The 17880-nt window shown below is 44.5% G+C and overlaps 1 pseudogene across 1 annotated transcript; it reads right to left on the bottom strand.

The window, feature by feature from the left end:
- Nucleotides 1-245: 245 nt before the first annotated feature.
- On the bottom strand, nt 246-16599 carry LOC309975125 (dehydrodolichyl diphosphate synthase complex subunit NUS1-like; annotated as a pseudogene). The gene is made up of 2 exons: nt 16474-16599; nt 246-1138 (listed from the first exon to the last, which is right to left on the bottom strand). The product of its transcript is annotated as a dehydrodolichyl diphosphate synthase complex subunit NUS1-like (transcript).
- Nucleotides 16600-17880: the final 1281 nt, after the last annotated feature.

Below are 17880 nucleotides of genomic sequence, written 5' to 3'. Positions count from 1 at the left end.
AGGATGTGGGTCTCATGCCACCATTATTTTATTGTTTTGGGGCATGTCTCGTGCTTCTGTTGCATAGTTTTGTTGCTAAGCAAGCCTGCTTGGTTTCGTGCATAAGCAAACCTGCTTTCTTGAGTGATCATTAACTTAGGGGGGTCTCCCATACTTTTTTCTTTACTTACAATCCCCTAGTGGGATTGACTATTTAATTACCTAAATTTGTCCCTTTATTCTGTCCCTATCACAACCAAGGATCACTACTTTCCCAGATGCTGTTCACAGGCTGCATATTGACGAAGGGCAGAGAAAAAGTCCTCATAACTGATGTTTAGGTGGGAAGGCAAAGAGACAATCTCTGTCAGGCTGATGTGCCAGGGCAGAAAGCCTAGTGCGCTGTCCTCAGTACTAAATCAGGACCACGGGCACCATTCGAACTAAATAAACGGTCTGATATATCTACATCCAAATCTGTGGATTTCTTTTGCTGCTGGGCTACTGACTGGCAAGTCTTGAGCAGCTCTCACAATATCTGCTTTTGCATCTTCTGGGGACAGCACCTTGACTGCCGAATGGCAATCTTCGTCATTACGATTTGCAAATTCTGGTGAGTATTTGGAACCATCTATGTCCAGAAGTTCCTGCTGTTGTTTTAAAATTTCATCCGTCAATCTGGAGTTATTTCTTTTGAAAATTCCTTTGTGGTCGTAGACGCTAATGTAAGAGGTGCCCACTGCCATACATCACACCACGAGGCTTGCGATGTCGGAGAAGCTGGGCTCCGGCTCTTCGGAGATCCCTAGGTCTACGTGCACAGGCAGCTTCTTCAAGGAGCTGGCGTCCTCGTGCCATTGCAGCCACGGGTGGGCGGCGAGCGGGGCGGGCTCCCCGCGCGGATGCCTGTGGTCAAGGCTGTTCCCGCCGACAGCCGGGGGCTGGCGGAGCGCGAAGCCGAGCGGCGCTAGGACCGCGGCGGAGGCGGCGCAGCAGTAGTTCCGCCAGGTCCAGTTCCAGGTGCCGAACCGCAAGCGGAGCCGGGAGGTGAAAGTGCGGTGCAGGCCGAGCTGAGCCTGTAGCCCCGTCATAGTCTCGTGGCGCCCGGGCGTCCTCTCCTCCCCCTCCCCCACCCGCGACCAGACCGCTTCTTATCCGGCTATCGCCCCGCGTTCCCCGCCCCCCGCCCCCGAACCCCTTTTTATACACTTTTTTTTCCGAACCCCTTTCTGCTGCGAGCACTTCACCTCGCCTCCGCCGCTAGCTCCCTCCAACACCAGACTGTTTGAACCACGCAGACCTGAGTTTGCACACTGGCTCTGCCAGCCTAAGGGCTTAATTTGAGTCCCAGTTTCCTCCTTTATAAAGTTAGGATAATGCTGCCTCCATCACACAGTTCTAATAAGCCGAAGTATTGGAAAGGGCTTTGTAAACTTTAAAGCTCCTACCAAATGTTAGCCCTATGGGTAAGATGTCCGTCTAACCTTCTGGATGACCGTCATCCCAAAAGATTACTCTCCATAGTCTTTCCTAAGCAAGAAGAAAAGAGATTTTTGAGAGTAAGTTTTGTAATTCACTTACCCTAATACCATTGGGCAAGAGCTGAATCACAACATGTGAATTACAGCCTGGACGAACGCTTGCTAGAAACATTCTCCAACATTTTTAGCTAAAAAGTTGTTCATTCCTCAGGGTTCTCCCTCTTTTGCATCCCACACCCATTCAAGGACTGACTCAGTCGTAAGGCAGAAGTAGCATGAATTCAGCTGCAACTTTGTATTTAACATCTTCTTATATTCTTACACTGAGCCAAACTTCTTTAGGTAAGAAGAGCCCGGGAACTGGAGGTCTTCAAGAAACCGAATCAGAAGTTGCCAGAGATGTCAGGGATTCAGACATTAGGTGAGAGGTTGGACCAGATAAACACTAAGATCTCTTCCAACTGTAAAGGTCTACATGGAAGAGTTACTGCCTCTAGAAGCATAGAATCTAATTAGGGAGATAAGACGCGAAGAACATGAAGGTGTTGTAGAAAAAAGGCCAAAATGAGTGACAATGAAGAAAATGCTATACGATCTCAGAGACCAGTGGGAGCTGGAGAGGGGTGCATTCCTTTTTAAAAAAATTTTATTTATTTATTTTTGGCTGCGTTGGGTTTTCGTTGTGGTGAGCAAGCTTCTCACTGTGGTGGCTTCTCTTGTTGCAGAGCACGGGCGCTAGGCACGTGGGCTTCAGTACTTGTGTCATGCGGACTCAGTAGTTGTGGCTCACAGGCTCAATAGTTGTGGCTCACTGGCTCTAGAGCACAGGCTCAGTAGTTGTGGCACACGGGCTTAGCTGCTCCGTGGAATGTGGGATCTTCCGGGACCAGGGATCGAACCCATGTTCCCTGCATTGGCAAGTGGATTCTCAACCACTGTGCCACCAGGGAAGCCAGGGGTGCATTCTTGCAGGTGAATCTTGAGGTGAAGCTGGAGGGGTTTGTTGGATTGGGAAGGGGAAAGGGAAGAGAAAAATACATTTGTAGCAAGTGGCAATGGATGATATTATCCAAGGTTGGAATTCAATTCAACAACCATTTACTGAGTGCATCTGTGGGGCAGATACAAACATAACTCAGTATTTTAGTCCTGAAGAAATTCTGAAATATCATCTTGGTGTCAGGTGAGTGACTTCCTCTTCAAACTGGTTGGTTCTGTGGACAACGGGGTAGGCTGTTCTTTGATCCAGGGCAGTGATCCACTGGAGTATGTGGAAACCTGACCCAAGGATGGTCCATCAGCATCAAGACAAGAGTGGGCTTCTGGGCTCCTTCCTCCATTTGCTCCTCCAGCCCTCTCAATCCTTTTGCTTCAGTTGCCTACGTAAAATCCACTTCTATTTGAACTACCTAGACTATTTTCTGTTTTTCCTAACTGTTCTGATATAGCATTCGACAAATTGATAATTAAAAAAACAAAATATGGGAATTCCCTGGCAGTCCAGTGGTTGGGACTCCAAGCTCTCATTGCTGAGGGCCCTGCTTAGGTCCCTGGTCGGGGAACTAGGATCCCGCGAGATGCGCAATGTGGCCAAAAAATTAAAAATAAATTAAAAAACGCATTGTATGGTGATAGAAGTAGCACTGGGCACCCAGAAGAAGCCCTGGACCCACGTAAGGCATAATCACTCATTGGGATAGCACTGAGATTGGTCTGGCTGGGGCAAGGATACTCTGGGAGGTGGCTAAGTCAGAGAAGGAGAAGGCTGGAGAGATTCACTTCACTGAGTGCTTATTGCCAGACTTTCTTCTAGGCACTGGAGCTTACATTTCAGCGGGAGAGTAAACAAGAGATCGTAGATAGAAATAAGCACAAAGAACAATAACATAAGGGAAAGATATAGGGCAACGGTGTGGGTGTGTTCTTGATGGTCACAAAGGACCTAACGAAGTGCTAGCTGAGATCTAGCGATTGATGTCAAGGAGACTTTTGTGTGCAAATCTAGATGAAGAGACAGCAAAGAGAACGTCCTGAGGCGGGAATAAGCATTGCGTATTTGAATTACCACTGCAAGGAATGGTGGCAAGTTTTCAGCTGGGTGAGGCGTGAGGGTTTAACCCCTTGAGGCGCTCCTTGGAACTGAGAGGTATGGTTTAATAAGTCAGCGAATGTGACTTGGGACAACTAAAGTTGGCAGGCTTGGATTAGCTGTCACTCAAGGAAGGGTGGATCCTTGGTCTGTAACTGCCAATCAGGTTGTGGAGATTTTAGGGCAGCCGCAGCAGCAGCACTGCAGTTGAAGGAAGAGTACAGCCTGCTAGTCAGCGGGAGGCTAGAGGCAGCAGCTACCTGTCATCGCTACTTGCTTTCTGGAAACTGTTGGGCTATCGTAGAGCTCACAAACTCTCATACATGTTCTTAGTTCTGTGGGGTACAGAGGATCTATTATATTCTCATATTGTAGATGAGGAAACTTAGTGAAATGCCTTACCCTTTACCTAGTGAGCTACAGGTTAGGCTGAGACCCATTTATCCTGACTTCCAGATGAGTGCTTGTTCCTTAAAGACGGTCATGTGAACTCCAAGATATTAGGGACTTTAAAAAGTGGATGTGTGGGGAGAAGCTGACTTCTGTCTCACCCCAACTCTATGTTTTCTGTTGTATCTTGACTCCCCACCTTCCATTTCCAGACCCACACAATGATGATAGTTAAATGTATTACTGCAAATGCAAGAATATAGCATTTGAATGTGAAACAAATCTGAAATCAATGAAACAGGTAACGTCCTGGAGCAGTGCTGTTCAGTAGAAACATGTCAGCCACGTATGTTACATTTTCTAGTAGCTCCTTTTTATAAATAAAAAGGGACAGAGTAAATTAATATCTTTAATTTAATTCAATATATCAAAAATATTTTTAAAACAATCAATATAAAATATTAATGAGACAGTTTAAATTCTAAGTCTTCAGAATCTGGTGTGCGTATTACACTTAAGGACATCTCAGTTTGGACTAGCCATATTTCAAGTACTCAATTCGACTTGTAGCTTGGACAGTCTTGGTCAGTGCAGTTCTAGAAGTAGAATTGCTAGTCTTTGAGGCTGACCAGTGTGAAGTTGGCAGACATCTTTTTGGGGACAAGATGTCTTCTAACATCCCTCATGTCACACGAAATATGCATGTACTAGGCCATCCTTCAAGAAAAGGAAATGAAAAGGAACTATAGCTAAGTCAACTTTTTAAATTGTAAAAGATTGTATTGGAAGGGCTCTCTGAGATGACCTAGTCCAGAATTTGGCAAACTTCAGCCCTGGGCCATATCTGGCTCACTGCCTGCTTTGTTTTTTAAATTTAATTAATTAATTAGGCTGCGTGGGTTCTTCGTTGCTGTGTGCGGTCTTTCTCTAGTTGTGGCGAGCGGAGCTACTCTTCGTTGTCATGCGCGGGCTTCTCATTGCAGTGTCTTCTCTTGTTGCGGAGGACAGGCTCTAGGTGCACCGGTGTCAGTAGTTGCGGCTCGTGGGCTCTAGAGTGCAGGTTCAGTAGTTGTGACGCACGGGCTTAGTTGCTCTACAGCATGTGGGATCTTCCCGGAGCAGGGCTTGAACCCGTGTCCCCTGCATTGGCCAGCGGATTCTTAACCACTGCGCCGCCAGGGAAGTCCCTGCCTGTTTTTTTTCTGTGGCCTGAGAGCTAAACAATGGTTTCTACATTTTTAAATGGTTAAAATAAACTAAATGAAGAATAATGCTTCATGACGTGAATATTATATGAAATTCAAAATTCAGTGTCCATAAAATAAAGTTTTTTCAGAACACCTCCACCCTCATTTGCGTACATTTTGTCTATGGCTGCTTTTGAGCTACAACGACAGAGCTGCCACAATGACAAGTGACCCACCAAGCTCTTTTACCGGAAATGTTGGCTGACTACTGCACTGACCAGTCGTTCCCATTCTATTGGTAGGGAATTGAGGCACAAAGAAATGACGGGCCTGAGATCACACAGTCAGCCAGTGGCTTAAATGAGAACTCAGCGGTGCCCTGTTAAGTGTTCTTTTCACTACACCATCACATAAAAGCAAAAGCTTCTAAGTTTATCATGATAATGTCTGCTTGGTCCTTTTACTTGCATATCTGCTTCTCACCCGCAGGCCTAACCTAGGTTTCAGTAGGGGCGGCTGCAATCTGTAACCTCGAGAGGGCAGCAATGGTTAAGGTGACTCCAGAGTGCAACCTCTTATCCAAGAAATACCAAAATAGAGTATATTGTCCCGACTTAAAAAAAAAAAAAAAAAGGAAAAAAGAAAGCAGGTCAAAAAGGGCCTGAGTTGCTTTTGATGATGACATGCATACATACTAGTGCAAATGTAAGGCATTTTCAGTTTTTTTTTTTTTTTTTGGACAAATTGCCAAAGGTGAGTTCATGCTCAGAAAATCTCCACATCTAGCTGGAATTGAAAGAACAAAAGCCAAATCGGCAGCGAAACAAAGGTAGGCATTTAAGAGAAAAGCACCCACACATTAAAAAAAAAAAAATCTATTTTCTGAGTATTGGGGGAACATGGAGTGGAAATTAGTTCTCCTCGAGCCCTAGGGACAGTTTTAAGTAGGGGAGTGGAGCTGTGCTCATGACCCAGATTTGTCCTCGTTCTGAGTGGGCTGAAGAAGGGGTTCCATCTCTTCATTTGGGGGATGTCTAATCATAAAATGTGTCTAGTGAGGCTTACAGCCTAGTATTTACGAAGTATCATTAATATTTAGAGGGCTTCCCTGGTGGCGCAGTGGTTGAGAGTCCGCCTGCCGATGCAGGGGATACGGGTTCGTGCCCCGGTCCGGAAGATCCGCGGCTGGGCCCGTGAGCCATGGCCACTGAGCCTGCGCGTCCGGAGCCTGTGCTCTGCAACGGGAGAGGCCACAGCAGTGAGAGGCCCGCGTACCACAAAAAAAAAAAAAAAAATTTGCAGTGGTATGTAAGATCCTTCATATTAAAAGGTGCCCTGTGCAAGATGCAAGATAGACTGGTGTTACCGTGAGGGCAGATATATTTTGTGGATGTCACCACTGTTGTTGTTTACTGAGGTGTCATGGGAAAAAAAAGTAGGTTAAGACCAGGTGGCACAGTCTTTCAACGTGACCTAGAACTGGGCCACAGGAACCTGTATAGGCAGACTATCACATCAGATGGTGTAGGAGAAATCTCCCCAAGAATGCATAACTCCTCAGGAGCAGAATGGTTAGTTTCATGACACATAATCACGCCTGGAAGAAATCTGGTGGGGCTAATTAGAAACACACATATGGCACTCCCGACTTTACAGGGGAGGGGACTGAATTGTATTACTCAGCAAATATTTTCCTCAGCCTGAGCTTGACTTCTGAGATTTTCTGAGAACTGAGCATTTTTTCTAAGTAATCCTAAAAGGCCTGGTGCTGGGTAACAGCAGGAACTAGGCTGGTAGCCTAATTAAGCATCCCAATACTGCAATACTTAAAAACACTTATGGGAACCCCAATGAGTTCCTAATGTCTAATTCCTAAATTTAATCCTAAAGTGCTCCACTGAATCCTCTTGTATGACCTTGGTTAATTATGTAATATCTAATCACCAGAGATAACGATGAAAAATTGAAAATGATGGCATGAGCTGATTCACTCTCCTTGCAGGTATTCCATCAGGACCAAAGATTAGGACTTCTCCTAGGAATAAAACTTCAGCATATAGGGAATTGCTTTCAAACTCTAGCAATTAAGTGTATTACTTACTTTAGTCCCTGGAATGATAAGAAAATGGAAATGAACTGAACGGGATTTTTTTTTTTTTCAGTCACAACTCTGGTCCAAATCAGTCCTATAATGTGGGAAGACCATACAGAATTATCATGAAAATAGTCTGGTGTACTTGGAGTATGTTAAGAAATCCTCAGCAGAAATATCATTATGTTTAAACCTTTTTTCTTTTACCTAGAAAAGTAAATCCACAACTCCAATACTGTATTTACTTTGGAACTTATAAATTACCAGAAAATAAAACAAAGACAGGAAGAAAGAAAAGAAAAAGAGAGGTATTATACCACTCATATGCCCAGTATTGTAAATATAACTTGGAACTTAATTTACGACATTGCATAAAGCTAATTGACTTAGATGGTTTTGGTTTTCTGGCCTTTGTATATTTTTGTCAGTTCTGTAATGTTACATGGTTTATAGGATCAAATCCTATTTTACAAATTCAAATACAAAGGTTGTATTCCACCTTTGAATTTCAAACCAGTTGACAGAATCTTTAGGTCTTGGTATATCCCTCAAAGGAAAAAAAAATCCAAACTAACAATGACTCTGTTTCCATATTTATATTGTATTTCTCATTTAAGGAGTCAAAAACTCAGTGGACTTTACTCCAACTCTTTCTAACATAATACCTTGGATTTCAGTAGCATTTCTCAGATTATAAAGTACTTTTACATCCACTCTCTCATTTCATCGGGTCTTCAGAACAACCCTGTGGGGTAGGTATGGCATACACAGTACAGTTCTTTAATAGATCAATTTCCAAAAATTAATTCAATGAATATCTATTGAATAGCTATTGTTTGCCAGACACTCTTTTAGATAATGACCATTCAGTGGAAAATAAAACACACCAAGGGCCTGCAAAAAATGTTTGTGATTTGCCCAAGACCATAGAAAGTAAATCCAAAACCTTTTGACTGTTCCCATCCGCAGCTGGAAAAACGGAGCATGGAAAACTTACCTCGACTCTGTCTCTTAGTACAGTAGTGGCATTTCTTGTATAGACTTGCTCACCAGCATTTGCTCCCATACATTCCAGCTCCTGGTCTTTCACTAGATCAACTATCTTATACTCCCAGCTAAGGTCAATTCCTTGGGACTTCCTTGGTAGTCCAGTGGTTGAGAATCCTCCTTCCAATGGAAAAAAGTGGGTTCGATCCCTAGTCAGGGAACTAAGATCCCACATACCGCTGGGCAACTAAGCCCGAGTGCCACAACTACTGAGCTCACACGCCTCAACTAGAGAGAGAAAAAACCTGCATGCCACAACTAGAGAGAAGCCTGCGCGCCGCAACAAAAGATCCCGCACGCTGCAACTAAGACTCGACGCAGCCAAAAATAAATAAATAAAATAAGTCTTAAAAAAAAAAGTATTGAAATTTCTTCCCCCTTAAAAACAAACTTCTCGGGAATTCCCTGGCGGTCCAGTGGTTAGGACTCCACACTTTCACTGCCGAGGGTGTGGGTTCAATCCCTGGTTGGGGAACTAAGATCTGCAAGCCGTGCAGTGAGGCCAAAAAGAAAAAGAATAAATAAAAACAAACTTCTCTCAATCCTACTTCCCCCCCAGCCACTCTCCCCTTACCAGTGACCACTCCATTTTTCTTCTCTTCTTTCACAGCAAACTGCTCCCATTCTCTAATTTATAAGTCAAATAAGTATTTATGGAACAGATGCAGAATAAATGAACTAGGAATGTTTCACATGAAGATAAGTAAGTTTGAATATTCAGAGGACTTGTAACAAAAAAAACAAACAAAACAAAACTGGTTTTATATTTCTCCAAAAGGGAGAACTGTTAACCATTGGCTAGAAACATCCAGCATAATATTTGCACATATAGTTTCAATACAATGGATCCTACACTTTTTCAAAGTAAGAAATGAGATATCTTTTTTTAAAAAAATAGTATTCTTGGACCTTCCAAGGAAGTCGATTTTTCATGACATATCCTCCACACCAGCAACTGATGCACTCATACCATCAGAAACACATCTCAAGTCAACTAACTGGTTTGTTAAGGAAGTGGTCTTTTGTTCCTCAGTTATATTTTAAGTTCCACATCAGGGATTCTCAGGAGGTATGAGAAAAGTCCTACAAAGCAGACATATCAGAATCCCTGGAATTCTGATATTCCATTCTAGGGAGACAGTCTCCCTTCAACCCCTGAATAACTTACTTACCAGTACAAATCAGTATGAATTGATGGAAGTATAGTCTGTGCTAGTACAAGAGAGTAATGAGAAAATATAAACTACATAATGAGCTAGGCTTCATAAGTAGAAATTGTTTCAACAATTATTAAGCATAAATGTTTCAGGATAAAATATACATAATACTTTATATTTTATCACAAGCTCCAATAAGGAATGATAAAGTAATACAGTTGAAAGTAAAAATTTTAATGTCTGTATTTATCAGAACACAAGATTCTGAAGGTGGAGCTGGAGCCCAGGATGATAAACACATTTTCAAATAAAGCATGTAGCAAAACTAGTTAACTGTTGTTCATTGGGGAACTACAGCAGGCTCCAATATGACAGGTGGAGAAAACCTGTTAAAAGGAAACTTCTGGGCACTTAACTTCTAGGGCATTACCATTCTTGTGATGGAGTCAGTTTGTTATCATTGTTCTAATACTTTTACAGGAAGTCCAACAAAAGTTGCAAAGTCATCAGCAATTATTGAAGTATACACTTGAGAAACCAGGGTAAAGTCTGCCTTGTTGCATCTCTAAGCACTGCACGACTGGCTGGCTGAATCACCTCAGACCACTGGTGAGCATCAATACTTATATAAATTCCAGGAAAATCTCTCTGCTAGATTCTTCGTCCTACTAACCAAATTCTTCTAAGTACTGACCAAATTCCAAGTTCAGAATTTTCAGATTTCATAAGATAGTATTCTTTCTCAAAGAAATCGTGCATTATTCAGATCATTATGGAACAGATACAAGGCTAGCAGCAGGCCATATCTTGAGAGTGTAATAACTCTTCCAAAAGCCTAAAGGTTTTGAGTTTCTGATTCTTGCACTGATCCAGGAACGTTTTGAAACTGACAGTACTTTATATCACCATAGTCCCTGGCATCTTTCTCTCCAAGTCCACTGTAGTACTTTTCCAAAGGTCAGACTTCATATACTAAGTTTTTTTTTTCAACCCGGTCCAATCAAGCTTTTGTCCCCTCTGCTCCATTAAAACTGCTCTTGCCAAGATCACCAGTGACCTCCACATTGCTCCAAGAGTCAATTCTCAGGCCTCACCTTAACCTCTCAGCAGCATTCCACAGTTGATCACTTCCTCCTCCTTCAGATATTTTCTTCACCTGAATTCCAGGACACTACTCATCTCTTGGCTTTCCTCTTGCCTAACTGGTTTGTTCCTACTCAGTTGCTCTGCAAGTTCCTTGCTTCTGAGACCTCTTAAGCGAGAAATGCCTCAGGGCTTTCCTGGTTCTCTTTCCTTCTGTATCTACACTTACTCTCTTGGTGATGTCATTCTGTTTCAGACTTTAAATGCCATTTATATGCTAACAACTCCCAAATACACACGTACACACGATTATGCATTTTATATATATATATATGTAAAACACATCTTCAGAACTTCATCCTGAACTAGACTCATATCCAACAGCCTACCTAATGTCTCCATTTGAATATTTAATAAATATCTCAAATTGAACATGTCCAAAACTGAACTCTTAATATTCCCCTGGATAATTGTTCTGTCTAGTGTTTCCTATTTCAGATGACTGCAACTTGATCTTTCTCATTGCCCAGGTGAAAAACCTCAGGCTCATCCTTGACACCTTTTATGAACTCTATATTCAATCCTTCAAAAAGTCCTCTTGGATTTACCTTCAAAATATATCCAGGATCCCTTAGTCATTAAAGCTCTCTTATTTTTCATTTGGGTTACTGAAAGAGCCTCCTTTCTAGGTTCCTGCTTCTATCCTTGATTTTTTTTTTAAATTTATTTATTTTATCTTTGGCTGCACTGGGTCTTTGTTGCTGTGCATGGGCTTCCTCTAGTTGCGGTAAGCAGGGGCTACTCTTCGTTGCGGTGCGAGGGATTCGCATCGCAGTCGCTTCTCTTGCTGTGGAGCAGGGGCTCTAGGTGCGTGGGCTCAGTAGTTGTGGCGCACGACCTTAGTTGCTCCGCGGCATGTGGGATCTTCCCAGACCAGGGCTCGAACAAGTGTCGCCTTCATTGGCAGGCGGACTCTTAACCACTGCGCCACCAGGGAAGCCCCTATCCTTCATCTCTTATTCTCAACGCTTCTCAAAACCTAAGTCATACCATGCAACACCTCACCAATTAAAAGCCAAAGCGTTCCTGCTATGGCCTACCAGGTAGTGTAGATCTGCCTCTCACTCCTTTACCTCTTTGACATCCATCATATCTTATACTCTCTCCCTTGCTCATTCTGTTTCAGCCACACTGGTTTACCCTGCTGCTTTTCATGTGCCCGTCATGCTTCTACCTCAGGGTCTTTGGACTTGCTGTTCCCTCTCCCTGGAATCTCTTCCCTAGATATCCACAGTTTGCTCCCTTAGCTCCTTCAAGTCTTCAGTATTTTCTTGAGGCCTACCCTGGTTGCCCCATTTGAAACGACAACACATGCTTCCTCTCTCTTATCTTTATATTTCACCATCTTACTGCTATTATTTAATTTCCTTTTTATTATATTTATTGCCTCTTCTTCCCCTCTCCCCCACAATAAGCTTCATGAGAACAGGTATTTGTTTTATTCTGCAATGTATCTTAAGTATTTAGAATAGGACCTGGCACAAGGGTGATGCTCAAAAATTATCTGTTGAGTAAAGACCCTGATTTTAGAAGTCTTCTTGATGTGTTGTCTAACTTGGCCATTTAAAACTGTGATGCCAAAATGATAAGCCTACAGGTTTCATATAATCTGCACAATTGTCTTGTTTTAGGGATGACCATATATACTCTGGCAGGACAAACAAATGTTGGGTTGTTCAGGAGTATTTTTAATTTGTAGAGATATATTTCTATTTTTCTAAAAAATATACTGTTGGCGGCAAGGACTTGTTCTTTGAACTCCAGTACTTCTGAAGTGCTGAACTTCTCAGCTTTGCCTCAGAAGGGAAGAGACTATTACAGCATGTGGGAGTGCTTAACTACGGCCAAAAATATTTTGAAAAACTTCTCATATTACTAAAGTCTTTAAAGAAGATCATTTATCTTTTCCAGGAAAAGGTTATTATTGTTTTAAATTTGCTTCTATGCCAGAGTTTGACATGAAAAGCTATCCTTTCCTGGAACAACGAATAGAGATATTTAATATTTCTATATGTTGTTTAGAAAAGTTGCACACAAGCTTCACCAAATGCCAAAAGATAAAATCAAAGGCATGAGCCAAAGAGGCCTAGCACATACCACTTCAATTCTATACCAGCTGTCTTAAGGATCTGGGTATAATTAAAGGTTTTGGTTAACACTTAATTTCTTTCAGGGAACACAAACTGCTACAAATTAATTCAAAACCTGTTTTAGAATAAGAAAGAAAAACTAAAGGAACAATGGATTGGTAATCCTGGAATTCACTAGTCCTGCCTGCTTCGACAAAGTGAAGAGACCCAGGACTACATATACAAAAGTATTTTCACTCCTGGGGCAGATTATGAGACTATGAAAAGTTGGAAAATGTTTTGAGGCCAACAATAGAAGGGGAGAATGGGGAGGAGAGTTATTCCTGAATTTCTGTTCGACTGTTTTGCAAATGTATGGCATTGGTCATAAGGGAGAAGTGAACAGTGCAAGACACCACCTACTTTTTTTTTTTTTTAAGTGGTATCACTTTTTAAGTTAACCATTTTTTAGAGCAGTTTTAGGTTCACAGCAAAATAGAGCAAAAAGTACAGAGTTCCTATATACCCCGTGCCCTCAACACATACAGCCTCTCCAACTACCAACATCCCACATCGGAGCAGTAAATTTGTTACATTTGATGAGTGTACATTGACACATCATCACCCAAAGTCCACAGTTTACATTAGGGTTCACTCTTGGTACTGTAAGTCTATGGGCTTTGACAAACATATAATGACACATACCCACCATTGTATCACTGCCCTAAAAAGCCCCTGTGCTCTGCCTATTCATTCATCCCTCTCCACTAACCCTTGGCAACCACTAATCTTTTTACTGTCTTCATAGTTTCGCTTTTTCTAGGATACAGTTGGAATCATATAGTACATACATAGATACTACCTACTCTTAAGAATATACGAATTGCGGGACTTCCCTGGTGGCACAGTGGTTGACAATCCGCCTGCATGCAAATGCAGAGGACACGGGTTTGAGCCCTGGTCTGGGAAGATCCCACATGCCGCGGAGCAACTAAGCCCGTGTGCCACAACTACTGAAGCCTGCGCGCCTAGAGCCTGAGCTCTGCAACAAGAGAAGCCACGACAATAAGAAGCCCACACACCACAACAAAGAGTAGCCCCCCGCTCACCGCAACTAGAGAAAGCCCACGTGTAGCAACGAAGACCCAACAACGAAGACCCAATGCAGCCAAAAATAAACAAACAAAATAAAATGAATGGGATTACTGCAATATATATATATATATGAATTGCAAACATTTTTGTGTAAAAAAACGATGTGCTTTTGTGTTAAATGTAATAGCTAAAGATGTGAAATAAGTACTCGTTTTATAAATTTAAAAAATTTGAATTAGAATTGTTTAAACATACTTCTATGTCTGTACAAAGTGAAAGAAAGGTTGTGCGATCATTCTCTGAATTTCAACTGCTTGGCTAATTAGGGGCATGATATTTTGTTTGCATTATTAGGATACCATATTCTAATTTCCCAATAAAACTAATAGTTTCATACTATTTAATTTTGGTTGTGTAGGCAAAAAGTAACAGCATTTAAAAATAACACATTTCAGGGACCTCCCTGGTGGCGCAGTGGTTAAGAATCCGCCTGCCAATGCAGGGGACATGGGTTCAAGCCCTGGTCTGGGAAGATCCCACATGCCCCGGAGCAAGTAAGCCTGTGTGCCACAACTACTGAGCCTGCGCTCTAGAGCCCGGGAGCCACAACTACTGAGCCCACGTGCCACAACTACTGAAGCCTGCGTGCCTAGAGCCCGTGCACCGCAACAAGAGAAGCCACTGCAATGAGAAGCCTGTGCCCCACAACTAAGACTAGCCCCCGCTCGCTGCAACTAGAGAAAGCCCGTGTGCAGCAACGAAGACCCCAGCACAGCCAAAAATAAATAAATAATTTAAAAATATACATTTCAGTAAATCAACTATACCCCAATATAAAATTAAATTTAAAAAGGAAAAAAAATGTTTCATAAACTCTCACAACCAAAAGAATGTACAGTATTCTGCTTTACAGAAATCTTGGGTATAAAAAATCAAAACTCTGTGCAGTGCTTTTAGTCATACTGGAACTGAAATAAAATTTGGAATCTAACATCCACTCCTCAGACACATCTTTCATCTGGAAGCCATCAAATCCTGATCTGTTCCCTCAACAACAAATATATTTTTTACATTTCCATCCTATCATTATGGCTTACCCCCCCATTACTGAAACAGATAGCCGCCTATAATTAAACGTAGTAAGAAGAAGAAAGAAAAACCTACTGTAGCTGTGACACCAAAAAACTTGAGCCAGAAAAGCTTGTTTAAATTATGAACTCAGGCTACTGTGGAAAAAAAAAAAAAGTTAAAAACAAAAATACCTTGTACAAAAAGCAAGTCTAGAAGACAAATTCAGCAGCATTACTGTTGAATTCCCTGGCTTTGTTGATTCGAGTCGCAAAGTTAAGATTAACAATGCCAAGATTCATATTTAAATATGTCCCTTGAAATCAGGAAAATAGCTCTTTCAGGATTTCAAATGATACTGGAAGGCACAGAACGGAGATTTTATTGAGTCAATTTGTTATTCACATACTCACAAAGGATTTTAAAAAGAAGTCAAATGGAAGATATTCTCAATAGACAGAAATAAGACATTCCAATCTATTGTTCCAGTTTATAGCTCAGATATAAATGGGCTATAAAACCTGATCTGAAAATAGTTGCGCAGTGCGTGCTTCACAGCCAGCCAATGAAAAGCAACGTCTCGTTTCTCCTACAGCTGACAGCTCTCCAAAGACACTACTGTTTTTTTTTTTTAAAGAGACCAACCTCTCGGTTACACTGGCGTTTAGCACCTTTGTTGGGTCTCCCAGCTCCGCAGTTTTAACTTCTATTTGCGGAACGCCACTGTGATTCAAGGCATGGCATTCCAGCGGGCTTAGTACCCCCGGCAGCACAGGGCTGCAGAAAGCGCCTCCACTCTCAGGGTGAAATTACAGCTTCCCACGCTCCAGTTCTGAGCGCTACCTTGTAAAATCGATCCCTTTCACACTGCAAGGGTGGGGGTGAGCAATCCCACTTTTCAAGGGCTTGGAGAGCAGAAAGAATTCGGGACTCCGTGCACGCCTCTCGGAGCTTTTCAGAGGTTCACACGCCGCGCGCACCCGGCGCGTGTCCGGGGCGGGTCGCGGCACAGCCCGAGCCGAGCCCAGAGCCCAGAGGCGAAGAACAAAGGGCATTCGCCCGCCTTCGCTGCCGGAGGCTGCCTGCGCGCGCTCGCCCGCCCCGCCCCTCCCCCCCACCCCTGCGGCTGCGCGAAATGGCGGCCACACCACAAAATGGCAGCCCGAGCGGGCCCAGGCGAAGAAATGAAAGGCGCCGCGGACCCCTCCCCCACAGCGCAGCAATGCCAGGCCGAGCTTTCTCCTGATGGCACTCAGGGGCCTCGGCGCGCCTCCTTGGCCGCACGGAGACACCACGGCCTCCCCGCGGCGCCCCGCCGGGCAGCACCGTCGGCCACCCCGCCTCGAGTCCAAACGACGCAGCGGCTTTATGCCTGGACTGCCTCTGCTCTTCCAAACGGGCCCCTCTTAAGGAGTCTCTTACTTAAGGGGGTACAAACTGGAAAGAACTGAGCGTGGCACACCTGCCGGGCGACCCTTGCCCGCCCAGGTCGCCCCTCGGGCAGGGCGCGGGGAGGGAGCAACCTTTTCTAGGGTCTCCACACTCGCAACTTTAGCTCCAGGTCACCAAAGAGAGGAAAGGGGTGATCAAAGAAGCCCCCAAATGAGGGGGAACTAAGGAACCAGGGGCCAAAGCCCCAGACCACTCCTTCAGCAGCCACGTCGACCCCAACGCACTGAGCCCACACCCGAGAGCGCAGCGAAGAGCCGCTGGTGGCCCATCGTGCGCGGGCAGCTCCAGAGCGCGGATGTCGGCTTTCCCTCCACCACGCAAACATCCAGTGAGCGTTTTAGGTTTTTCATCGTTCCCCCCTGCCCTCTCCCTTCTCCCTGTGGTGAGGGGCCTCGGGGCCTGGGCACAGGTACAGGAAGGAGCGGTTGCTGTGGTCCCCTTGCTTTTTCCCCTGGCGTAAGGGTCTCGGTGGGCTTGGGCTTTGCTTTGGTCGTGGCTTGATGGAGGCAGGGTGGTGGCGGTGTGCTCTGGATTTTTCGCTTTTCCTTCTCTCAAACGCTCGTTTCCCTGCCCTCCCCATCCCCCAGCTTCCCCTGAGCTCCGTCTTTCCAGAAACTTCTCAGGGAAACTCAGCAAAAAGCCGTAGGCTCCGACACCACCTTCCTCCCGGAGCATGCGCGACGCACTGGGCGGCAAGCTCAACGCCCGAGTGTACGAGTGTGAGAGTCGTAGATGTGCGCGCGCGCGCGCTCGCCTTGCGGGGCGGGTTGGTTCTCTCACAATGAAGGGAATAGGTTTTTCTCCCCTCCCCCAACGTTCCGTCGTTGCGCAAGCGCGTTGAGCCAACTTCACTGGCCTTTTGAGAGTAGTGGGGGAGGGGCAGGCCTAAAACTCTGGAGTCGCTGCTCCGCGCGCCTGCGCACTGGGTTGGCCGCGATTTTTCCGCGCAGCTTGTGGTAGTGTCTTTGATGGTGAGGTGCGTCTGAACACCTCGGTTGTGCCCTACTCACTGTGTCCTCTATTCCCTCTCGCGAGAACTGTAGCCTCTTGAGGGATTATTAATTACGTCCCGCGGGTTTCCTGAAGATTGGCCTTCCCTTTGTGTCTCAGGGCTAAGGTTGCACCGTGTCTCGTTGGCCCCCTTCCACCCCTGCCTGTGCCAGGACCCCAGACTGGAATCGGTGACTGGAGTGTGTTGGAGCCTTCTCCCAAGTGGGGGAAACAGCCCTGGCCGAAGGACTGGGTGATGGCCGCGCTGGCTTCCATCAGGAACTGCCTGCAGTTCTTGCTTACTAAGCCAAAATAAAGGTGTTCTTTATTTGGTACGCTGCCCTTGGTCCTCGACACCAGCCTCTGCTCGGGCTGGCGGGGCTGGCTGCTGGGTTGGTCCTCCGTGTATGGATACAGACAAAGAAAGGGCCTTGGCGTACCGCTCTGTCTTCATTTGCAGAATTGAGCTTGGAGCGTGGTAACCATAGTAACCGCATTTACTCTCTTAAGGTGCCTATTGTTTTGTTCTCCTTTCCTCTTCCTTTAGGAGTGTGATGGAAATTACTGCCAGAGTTGTAGGTTCTTAACCCGCCCCCCCTCCCACCCCAAGCTCTTTACCTTGCCATGTAACCCACTTCCAC

The sequence above is a fragment of the Leucopleurus acutus genome (assembly GCF_964270905.1).
Source record: "Leucopleurus acutus genome assembly, chromosome: 2".
Classification (NCBI taxonomy): domain Eukaryota; kingdom Metazoa; phylum Chordata; class Mammalia; order Artiodactyla; family Delphinidae; genus Leucopleurus; species Leucopleurus acutus.
Note: the sequence above shows the minus strand (reverse complement) of the source record. Positions and strands in the feature narration are given on the sequence as shown.